This window comes from Myotis brandtii, unplaced genomic scaffold (assembly GCF_000412655.1).
Source record: "Myotis brandtii unplaced genomic scaffold, ASM41265v1 scaffold44, whole genome shotgun sequence".
In the NCBI taxonomy this organism is placed as follows: domain Eukaryota; kingdom Metazoa; phylum Chordata; class Mammalia; order Chiroptera; family Vespertilionidae; genus Myotis; species Myotis brandtii.
The window spans coordinates 1,982,993-1,994,475 of NW_005366833.1; the positions used below are offsets into that span (position 1 = coordinate 1,982,993).

At 43.5% G+C, this 11,483-nt stretch overlaps 1 long non-coding RNA gene across 1 annotated transcript in view; it reads left to right on the forward strand.

The window, feature by feature from the left end:
- Positions 1 to 1,260: 1,260 nt before the first annotated feature.
- The window catches only part of LOC102250854, a 55,956-nt gene continuing 45,733 nt past the window's right edge, over positions 1,261 to 11,483 (forward strand). The window contains exons 1-3 of the long non-coding RNA XR_314065.2: positions 1,261 to 1,367; positions 4,296 to 4,388; positions 10,066 to 10,190. This is a non-coding gene — a long non-coding RNA (uncharacterized LOC102250854). The remainder of the gene's footprint in view (positions 1,368 to 4,295; positions 4,389 to 10,065; positions 10,191 to 11,483) is intronic.

The following is an 11,483-nucleotide window of genomic DNA, read 5'->3' on the forward strand; positions in this document are numbered from 1 at the left end:
CCATCACTGAGGGGAAGGAGGAACAGAGGGAGTATGGTGTCAGGCACACACATACTCTCTGAATGATTTTGTGTGTTTGTACTATTTTTCACTAAATAATAAAAACTTATTAAATAATGTTTAACTTTTTTGGTGGGTAAAAATGAACAAAGACCACCCTGGCTGGTATGGTGCAGTTGGTTGGGCATCATCCCATGCAGCAAAGGGTTGCCAGTTCAATTCCTGGTCGGGGCACATGCCTGGGTTTCAGGCTTGATCCCCAGTAGGGGGCATGAGGATGCAGCCAATTAATGTTTCTCTCCTATCTCCCTCTTCCTTCCTCTTCCTCTAAAAATAAAAATCTTTAATGAAAATAAAAAATAAATTTCTTAAAATGAACAAAAACTGTTTAAAAATTTTTTTCAATTGCAGTTGACAATAGTATATTAATTTCAAGTGTACAACATAGTGAGTAGACATTTATATACCGTATAAAGTGATCGACTCCATAAGTCTAGTACATTTTAAAAAAATATATTTTATTGATTTTTTACAGAGAGATTCTTCAATTGCAGTTGACAATAGTATATTAATTTCAAGCATACAACATAGTGATTAGACATTTATATACTGTATAAAGTGATCGACTCCATAAGTCTAGTACATTTTGAACTAGAACATTTGAGGCCAACATCCCTTCTGGGCGTTTGTAAGAGTATGTAGGAGGTAAAGCCACATGCTGCTGAATATTTCCCTTCAGAGCCTGGACATGTGGTCCACCCCAGCCAACTACCCCCCTCCACTTTTTCCCTAGAAATATTATCATTGGTTCAGGGAAGGTTCATTCCAGCAGGAAGTCTGCCATTTTGAACCAATTTGAACTGCCTTTGTAGCCGAAGGAAATGATTGATTGTTCCCAATCATCATTTATAAGGTGACCATTGGGAACAGGCTTGCTGATAAATTCACAGCCACAGGGGAGGATTTTAATTTGCAACAAGAAAAATTTCCTTCTGCTGAATGAGGAGAGACTTCTCTGACCCTTACCTGTGTGGGGTTCTGGTGGGACGCAGGCCCTATGGGGATCTATCGACTTGCACTGAGGAGTTTTTATAATACACAGCTGTGTTTTAGAACCGACACTCCCTAAGTCCTCATTTGGAGTGGGCAATTGGTGGAGAAAAGAATCAAGTTATTTTTCTCAAACATCTGCATTTTTTTTTGCTTTGATGGTGTTTTTTAACTGACAAGTTATTTCTATTTCAGGGCCTGTAGTTCATGCAGAAGATTGTCCTATGAAACAGAGAGGGTAACTGAAACTAAAGAAAGGACCCCACGTCTAACGAAAGGTGGGAGAGAAGGAGCAGAAGTCTCAATGAACGAACAGGGTAAGACACAAGCTGTGCATGGACAGGTAGCCATATGAGAAATATCTAGTTCCCAGTGGTGACTACTGGAATGTGAAGCTCATGACGGACACAGCCTCAACATAAGGATCTTGTGTTAAAAATTTCCAAAGGCTGCACAGTAGGCACACCAGCCATACAAATACTTGTAATATGTTAGAAATATAACTGTTATATTTCTACACTATTGCACACTTTGGTGATTAGCCACTTGGGATACTGTCTGCTGAATTTCTTTCTTTTTTAAAAAAATCCTAACCCAAGGATAAGTTTTTATTGATTTGAGAGAGAGAGAAGAAGAAGGAGGAGGAGGAGGAGGAGGAGGAGGAGGAGGAGGAGGAGGAGAGAAGGCTTTGCAGGCAGGGAGGGAGTAGGGGGAGAGAGAGAGAGAGAGAAACATTGATCAGTTGCTGCCTCTCATACACACCCTGACAGGGGATCAAACCCACAACCTGGCTATGTCCCCTGACCAGGAATCAAACCGATAACCCTTCAGATGCATAGAACAATAGTCCAACCAACTGAGCCATATTGGCCAGGGTCTATTTACTGAATTTCTTGAGAAAATCTCCAAGAGTCAGCAGTTAGTTCTGACTGAGGCAGCTTTCAAGATATGAGATTCATCATCTGTAGGTATTAGGGTCACCTTGGAATTCAACCTTCAGCCCAGTCTAGAGCAGGTCACCTGAAACTGAAATTCTTCTGAGACACAAGAACAGGAAAGAGTTCTTAATATGAAGGAGGATGCGAAGTGAATTTTTCCCTTTTTGCTCAAGGGAGGAACCAAATTTAAAGGGGTGGTGAGAACACTGGCAGAATGATGTTTTTAATATACTAGGGGCCCAGTGCACAAATTTGTGCACCTTGAAAGGAACTGTGGGCTGCAAGGCTGCAGTGGGCCCAGGGGCGGGTCTTGGCCCATCCTCTGTGCCCCTGCCCAGCCCCTCCCACTGTGGCCCCTGGTCCCATCTGCTGGCAGCCCCGCTCCTGCCAACGTCGCTCCCACACGCTGATGGTGCCGGCCCCCTCACACCAGCTCATGGCGCGGAGTGATTGGGGTCGGTGCCAGCAGTGGGTGCGAGCAGCAGCTGCTGCCCTGATTGCCCTTCAGGAGCAGGGGGAGGTGGAGAAGCCCTCAGGGGCAATCGGGTCAGCAGCTGTTGCTCACACCTGCTGATAGCACCAAGAAATCAGGGCTAGAGCGGCTCCAGCAGTGGCAGTGGGTGCGAGTGGGTGGAATCACGGAGTGCGGGAGCAAAGAATTTTCAGTAACGACCAGAGGCTCGCCCTGATGACAGCAACCGGCACCACACCTTGATCTGGCACCCCCGCTCATCTGTTCCACCATCCTGCTGCCCTGTTCCGCGCTCTACCACCTGCTGCCAACACCTGCCACGTTCCCCATGTGCCCCCTGGTGGTCAGCACATGTCAATGCCACCAGTTGTTCAACTGTTCGGTTTTTCCACCGTTCTGTCTATTTGCATATTAGGGTTTTATATATATAGATTAGCTTATTTTCCCACTCTGGCAGCTCCTGTTGCTCTGCCTCTCCCCCAACCCCACTCAGGCATCTTTTATTGTGTCTGGGGAAGATGAGAGAACAGAAAAAATGGGCTTTTGATCATCAAAAGTCAAGACCCTCTAGGCATTTGGCATAGAAACTAAGAAGAATTGAAGAAGGCTTCTAGCCACAGTTAGAACATGAAGTTTTCCAGAAGTGCTGGCGGGGAGTGGAGAGAGGGCATGACCTTGGGGAGGAAAGAGCTCTTAGTTGTTAGTGGGAGGTTGAGGAGGAGCAAAGGGAAGGTGAGGGGGTAGAGGGAAAGCAGCGGGGACTCATTTTTAGAACCTGGTGGCCTCTCTCTGCTCTAAGAAGGAGGCTCTTTGCCTTGTTCCCCAGAGGGAAAGGTGATGGACACAGAAACCCCAGCTGGCGTGGGTTGTCATCACTTCCCGCTTCTGTCCAAGGAGACTACAAAGCCCTGGAACAGAAATGGCTGAGTGGTGTCTAAGGTACAGAGAATCCGAGCCACCTCAGGGAGGTGAGAGTATCCAGCACAGTGCGAGGGTGTTAGAACGAGTCCTCTGTGCCCAGCAAGTGCCACCAGAGCAGTAACAAAGGAACCACAACTTTCAACTGGCACCGAAGTGGGGGCAGTCTTGTAGAATGGAGCCCTTAACTTGTGGGATCTGACTCCACCTCCAGGTAGAATTCCAAAATTAAACTGAGTCGTAGGACACCCAGCTGATGTCAGAGAATTGTTGGGATCAGAGTGTTTTGAGTAAAAAAAGTTCAGACCTTTTCATGTCGTCTCTGTTTTCCAAGGCGTACTTCAGATTTCACCTATTCCCTGGCACCTTTCCAGACCTCTCAGTTATTTTTATTTTCTCCATCCTCATGTGCCTTTATCAATTCACACATTCCTTATAGCCCATTATCAAAGCCCATTATCAGCCTTGTATTGCCAGTGAAGTTAGTGTCAGCTGCTGGGTGTGAACCCGGAAGCTTTCAGTCTTGTGTCCTCCCAGCACCTACCATGGATTTATACCCCCGAGGCTGGCAGGTATTTCGGTGCCTGGTATGTAATAAAGCCTCCAAACCTAGTCGTGGAACTAAATTGAATTTAAAATTCTCATGAAACGTGAGACAGATCCTTCCTTTACTTGTTGTACGGCCTTGGGGTTGTTGTTGCTTAACCTGGATCCGGTTCTCACTCTGTAAAACGGGTGGACAATGAAGCCTACTTCCTAGGTTGTGGTGAGAATTAAATGAGAATGGAGATAAAGGGCCTGGCGCATAGTGTGTGCTCAATACAGAGTGGCAAGGAAAAAAAGCACAGCACCGGTATTTAATGCACCATCAGCACTGATTTGCAATGATTTATGCTTCCTGGTGTTCTTGCTTCCAGCCTCTGCTTTGGGCCCGGAAGGAAAAGAAATTTGCCGGAGACGAGTCTCAGACTCTTCCTTGATTATGAGCAAGAGGTTCCTGGATCTAGGAGGTGAGTAAAAATGACCTGGGCTTTGTTGTGGAAACTTCATTCTAAATTCCTGGCACAACGAAAAGGCCAGAGCTAACAGTAGAATCATCAATTATCTACTAGCACCCAGAAAAGATGGGAGATCTTAATGCTTATCTAAAATTTAGAAGAACCTTTGCTAAAAATGGAGGTGATTAGGAGAGAATGTCAGGGCTCTCTAACAGCCGTAAAACCACCCCGAGACCTTTGATGGAAGGACTTGCCTATTTTCTGAGCATAGGCCCGCATTAACACAACCTCCCACTCCAAAGCTATAGCCTATCTCTAAATCAGGGAACCAGAATTATGCCCAGAGCATCGCATGCCTGCAGTGGGCCTGGACAGCTGCGGCTGGAGAATGGAGGATGAGGTTGCCCGAGATCGCCTTCCCCGTGGCCTCAGACCAGATGCATTTGGGGTTGTTGGAAGGTTGGGAAAAGAAACTCTCATCCTCTGTTTCCTGCCTGTGCTCTCCCCAAGCTTCATACCCCTTAGTTTTATCATCTTGAGCACAGGATGGTGTGAATATTATGGTTTGAATGAATAAAATGGTGGTCTGTCCATATGAATTGTTTTCTGCTGCACACTCTTGATTTCAAATTTGTGTTAGTGTACTAGTATATCAATCAAGTTGTCCCTGCATGAACTGGGAAATGCCTAATGTCTTTCTGCTCTTAATGATTTATAACCTAGATGACATACCACATTAACACGTGGATCTCTCTTAAAAATGCAAGTGTCTGCTTCCCCCCAATTGTACTCCCAAATGAGAGTGTGAGTCCGTGGGTCTCCGGATAGCCCACTGGAATCTACATTTTAAAAAATCTCAACGAATTATTTGGCTTTGCAGCCAGAGCTCAGAACGGCTCTGCACTGTAAAGCTCCGTGGCTCTTCTTAATGAGAACAGTGAGAGAGGGAGCATGTCTTCTTTTGAGATGCAAAATCTTGGTTGACCTTTTCATTTTTGTCTTGTTTTCTGCCAGTTGGTGGGCATAAAATAGGAAACGAGCTGAAATGAGATTAGGAATACTTCTAAAGTAGACAAGATCGGGCATGACATAGAAACAAGGACAAGCCCAGAACACACTACAGAGACTCTCAGTGAAAGTGAAGGCGAACTAGTGAGGGTTATCCCAGCCAGCTAGGAATGCGGGCCGGGAAAATCAAGTAAAGGGTATAACCTAGGACAAAGAGGCAGATAGGAGGATGGAGTAGCTGTATTTTATAAGTTCTAAAACATTCATATTTCACATTTTAACATCCCTGGCATCTGTTGGTCTGAGCCAAGTGGATGCATTTGTCATTGTCCGCGCAGAGCAAAGTTGTTATTCTTCATGGCGGCATAACCGGGCAACTTCAATCCCTAAAGCAAACAATTTAAGGGCTATTTGAAGAAAGAATAAAAATCTTAATTGTTGTCCAAAAACCTACTGTTGTCATTTGCTGGTTACAACAAAAAAGTAACAACATAGAAGCCTTCAGATCAAACATTCCTGCTTGGAGAAATAGTGGAATGCTTTTTAAAAGAAATACTACATTCTCAATGCTCTTGCTGGCACAGACACTAATATTGTGTGAAAAAATAGGAACAACATGCCATTTCTGAGTTGAAAAGTGATCCAGGAGAGTTGGAATTTAAATGCGAAGAAGTTTGGGGTATAGTTTTATTGGCAGCATTTTTTTTTCTCTCTTAATGGTAGATATTAGTAATGCATCTTACAACTGATGGTGTCTTAGATTTAGTGTGATATGGTATTTGTGTTGGTCTTTACAAAGGAAAATATTAAAGAAAATTCTCAACTCTAAATAGTCCCATGAAAAAAAGCATATGTAGTTTTTTTTTGTTGTTTTTTTTTGGTTTTTTTGCTCATATGTGGGCTATAAACCTGAAAGCAACAAATGAACAAACAAGACAAACAAAAACTCATAGACACAGACAATAGTACGGTGGTTACCAGAGGGAAAGGTGGGTTGCGGGGGAGATAGTAAAGGGTAAAGGGGGTCAAACATATGATGACAGAAGGAGATTTGACTTTGGGTGGTAAACACAATGCAATATCTAAATGATGCATTATAGAACTGTATGTTTGACACCTGTATAATCTTATTAACCAATGTCACCACAGTAAGTTTAATAAAAAAAATTTTAAGCATATATAAAACCATATATGGGACTCAGGGAATCATAGACCAGTGGGTGTCTAACTCCCATAAAGGAACTTCTCTCTGAAAAAAAAGAGGGCAGAACCACCATATATTAAAACAATAATAACATTTTTAAAAAGCAGGTTTTTTTCATTAAGAAGGAATTATTCCAATTTAATAGAATTTTTTTAAGAATTAAGTGGGCACATGACCCAGGCGGGCTTTCAAAAAGTCTGTCCTATATGGAGGGTTATTCATCCCCCTCCTCTCAGGCTTGAGTTCCCCTAAGATTCATTTTCTCTATATTGGGTGCCTCCTAGTAGAATTCCTCAAGACCCATGATCCACAGGTCCTATTCCACTTCTGTATGCTTCCCTTTCAATAACTCAAAATAGCTTTTATTCAAACCTCATGTTGCTCTTCCTCAGGCTAAACAACTCTTTCTTCAAAAATTCATCAAAATCTATTTTTTTGAGACCTTCCCATTCTTGAATCTATCTTCTAAATACCCTCCAATTTGTCTGTATCCCTTATAACTGAGTAACATACAACCCAGGTTGTCAAGGAGTCTTAGTTTATGCTTGTTTTCCAGGCTTAATCATCACCCAAAACCCTTTCAATCTAGAAAGTGTCCTGGTTGACCAATATCATATATGGTCTGCCTACTTTCGACTGAACTGAATGCAGTATCTAAGGGTGGGCGGACAGTAAGAATCAGAGCAGGGCTCTCACCATCCAGGTCTTGGTATTTTACAATAGTCAAACATGCATTAGTGACTTGGGCCATACATCACACCATTTTTTCCTCATGTTAAGCTTGTGGCTGGTTGCTAATCCTCAATTCTTTCCCTCAAAGCCACATCTTCCCTGTGCAGTGCTGGTTCCGGTGGCTCTGTGGCATTTGTTCTTACTGAATCTCATGATGTTAGAATTGGTTTATGCTTATTTTCCAGGCTTAATCATCAAACAAAACCCTTTCAATCTAGAAAGTGTACTGGTTGACCAATATCATATATGGTCTGCCTACTTTTAACTGAACTGAATGCAGTATCTAAGGGTGGGCAGACAATAAGTATCAGAGCAGGGCTCTCACCAGCCAGGTTTTGGTATTTTACAATAGTCAAACATGCATTAGTGACTTGGGCCATACATCACACCATTTTTTCTTCATGTTAAGCTTGTGGCTGGTTGCTAATCCTCAAGTCTTTCCCTCAAAGCCACACCTTCCCTGTGCAGTGCTGGTTCCGGTGGCTCTATGGCATTTGTTCTTACTGAATCTCATGATGTTAGAATTCAACCCATTGTTCAGTTGCGTTAAATTGTGTCATCCAAAATTCTGCCTTATCCATTCCAACTTCCTGCTAACAGAATATATTATCTTGCTCTTCTGTATCATTATCCAAGTTCTTGATTAAAAAGATTGCATAGGGTTGTCTTGTGGTGTGTCACCTCTTTTTAGTTTGACCTCCATTTGCATCCTGGAGTCATTTAACATCACAAACTCACTTAACTGTACAACCATACAATTATTTTCGTTGCTACTTCATAACTGTAATGTTGCTACTGTTATGAATCGTAATGTAAATATCTGATATGCAGGATGGTCTTAGGCGACCCCTGTGAAAGGGTCATTCGACCGCCAAAGGGGTCGCGACCCACAGGTTGAGAACCGCTGATCTAGATCCTAGACCAAAAAAGGGCAAGGAAAAAAAAAGAAGTTATGTCTAATGTGACTCCTTTTTAGCCCCCACAAGGCCTTGGAAATGTAATGACTGACAGAATAGGTCAGTGCTCAATGAATATTTGTTGATGCCTGATTTTTCATTGAAATGTAAGCGGAAGATCTTCCCCATGTCTCCTGCTGTGAAAAAAAAGTCTATTTCTTTACACCTGTCAAGGACATCTGCTTTGGGGGGTCCCACACACAGACTAGGTCCACATCAGAGTATGAATTGACTATTTGCTAATCACATAAATATTATTGCTGAAGTGAAAACATGATGCGGCTAGAAGTGTGAACCAAATGCTGGAGGTGCCAGCTCTTTAACGTAAGCAATTAATTAGGCATCATCTTCAAGTCTGGTGATAGGTCCCAGGGTGTTAATCAAATCAAATATCACCAGCTGCTGAGAGAGCAGGCTCTTTCAGGAAGCATTCCCCGCACCAAAGGGGAGATGAAGTTGGCATTGAAATAGATTTCCTGAGGCTCCAATAGGGAAGGAATTGTGGGAAACTGCTTTGTGGGCATGTCCATAACAGATCAGACAAACACTGTCTTGTGTCACCTGGAGGGGTGACAATAGCCTAGAGGTGGAAGACAGACAGAGCTGGGTTCAAGGTTTGGTTCTGTTTCCTTGTAGATTTGGAAAATTATATAATCTGTCTGAGCCTTAGTGTCTTCAGCATTAAAATGGAGGTAAGGACACCCACCTTGCAGAGTTTTTGTCAGGATAAGAGACTACATAGATGGCACCCAGGGCAATACCCAGCCAGCAGGAAGGATGCTATATGGCAGGTGGGTGGTAGTGATGGTCGTTGTTAATGATGAATGGGTTCTGGTCTACCCTCTGCTATAGGTGTGACCTTGGACATACCCTTAGCTTTTCAGAGCTTGCTCTTCCCCATCTCTGAAAAGGCAGGAGTGGACTAGATGGAGTTAAGGGCTAACTGCCCATCATTCTTTGACAGAGATGGGAATTAGGCCAACTCTGAGATAAGTGGAATAAGATATGAGAAAAGTGCACTGGTAGGTAGGAGGGTGATGTCCCATAGGGAGTTCATTTTTCCCCCTCCATTCCCCCCCCCCCCCCCCCCGCAGAGCAGACTGGAGAACACCTGAAATAAGCCATCATCTCAAGTCCTCACCACCATACCTGCCTGGCTATCATCACATGTGTGTGCATGTTAACACCACAGCAAGGGCACCTTGAAGGAAAAAGTAATTTTTGGAGGGTGAGGCAGGCCTCTCTTGAACTATTGGGATACTTAAAATAACATTTCTTTTTCTTTTTTTTTTTGCAAATTAATACATGGTTGATGCAGAGAGCAGTGAACACATAGTTTAAAGCAACCATCATTGGCATTCTGTGTATACTCTTCCAGGTTTTTTGTTTATTTATTTTATATATAAAACAAAAATGACCTTATAATATCAACCATGATGCACTTTCCTGGGTATTTCCCCTGCCCTTCATTGTCACTGCTGTTTAATGATGCCTGTTAATAGTGACGCGTTGGTTATGTAGCAGAGGTCTCCAGAATAGGAGGTTTGCCCGGAGGCCATATGCAAGGCAATCTATCAGAGAGCAGGAAGGACATTTTACAATTTCTGTGTATATTTTTACCTCTCCTTTTTAAAAGTGTGTGTGTGTGTGTGTGTGTGTGTGTGTGTGTGTGTTTTGTTCATAAAATGTAAAACTATGTCTGGAGGTAGGCAGTCCAGAGCTGGGATGGTGGCTCAAGGGTACCTTCAGAGACTGAATTTCTTTCCAACCTTCTTCCTTTCCACTGTAGATACAGGCCTTCATTTCAGGCCTGTAGCCTCCTGTTTGCAAGACGGCTGCTGTATACTTGTGCTTTATATCTACATCCCAGGCAGGAATAATGGGAAAGAATGAAGGGCCACGGATCTTCTCCTGGTGAGGCTTTGCTTTTTATTCAAGAAAGAATGTTTTCCTTCTCATTGGACAAACAAGGGAAGTGGGGAAATTGAAAATCTGTCACTTTTCAGCCTCTGGCGAAGGAATTCAAAGAGATAGGGAATTGGGAATTGTTTGGGGGTCGACAATCCATAGGGTCTGCCATGGTTCTCTCCTCAGGTGTGTGCACACATACACAGCTTTGCCAGGTAATTTCAGGGGGTTCCTCTCGTAAGTGGGGGTGGAATGGAAGCCGCTCTCCAGGCCCACATTGAGACCACTGCATGGACGCTCTGCTCAGCCCAGAGCCAGTGGACACGAGTGAAGCAACAGGGGAAGGAGGTAGAAGACACAACAGAGAGTGACAATATGTATATGAATGGGAGAGGCAGATACAGAGAGCAGCATGGCCATGAAGGTTATTAGTAGCATACATTGTGTAGTCCTCAGGTATCTGAAGATTAAGAGAGTGCACCACCCTGCAGGAGAAGTCAGCTCTCCAATGAGAGGTAGGGGTAGTGAAGGTGGTGGTGGGGGAGGGCACCCTTCAATGAAAAGTTGGGCCACATCCTATTAATGTCTGTGGAGTTACAAGACATTCATCAGGAATTCAAAGGGTTTGGTGACTTGCAGATTTGAAATCTGATACAGAACAATTCATTAAGAGAGGCTCATGTCTATAGAATGCTGCAACATGATGTCCCATTAGGTGTTGTAAATAATTTCACCTGTAATTAGCTGCCTACACATTTGTAGGAACTGATCATAATGTTTGGGAATATATGAGTTGCTGAGATAATACACACACAAGCAGCAAAATAATTAGCACCATCCTCCAAACCAGCCCACCGGGTCCAGTACAAACTTTCCAGAGTTGGAAAAATCACAGCTTCCCCCAGTATCCTTGGTCCATTGTAAACTGTAGAAGCAAACGATTTTAAAGAACAACACAGGTGTGTGAGCCACGTGTATGTTCCTAGAGTCTAGATGACTTGATGATATCAGAGGAGAATATCGTGTTGGAAAATAAGTAAAACAAAGCTTACAAAGCAAAGCCTCACTTAACAGCACTGGCCAGGGCTTTTTAAATCTATTTTTAGAGCCTCAGCCCATGCACCAAAGGGTTTCAGGTTTGATTTCTGGTCAAAGGCACGTACCTGGGTTGAGGGTTCGCTCTCCTGTCCCCAGTTAGGGAGCATGCAGGAGGCAACCAATTGATGTGTCTCTCTCATCTCTCACATCGATGTCTCTCTCTCTCTCTCTCTCTCTCTCTCTCTCTCTCTCTCTCTCTCT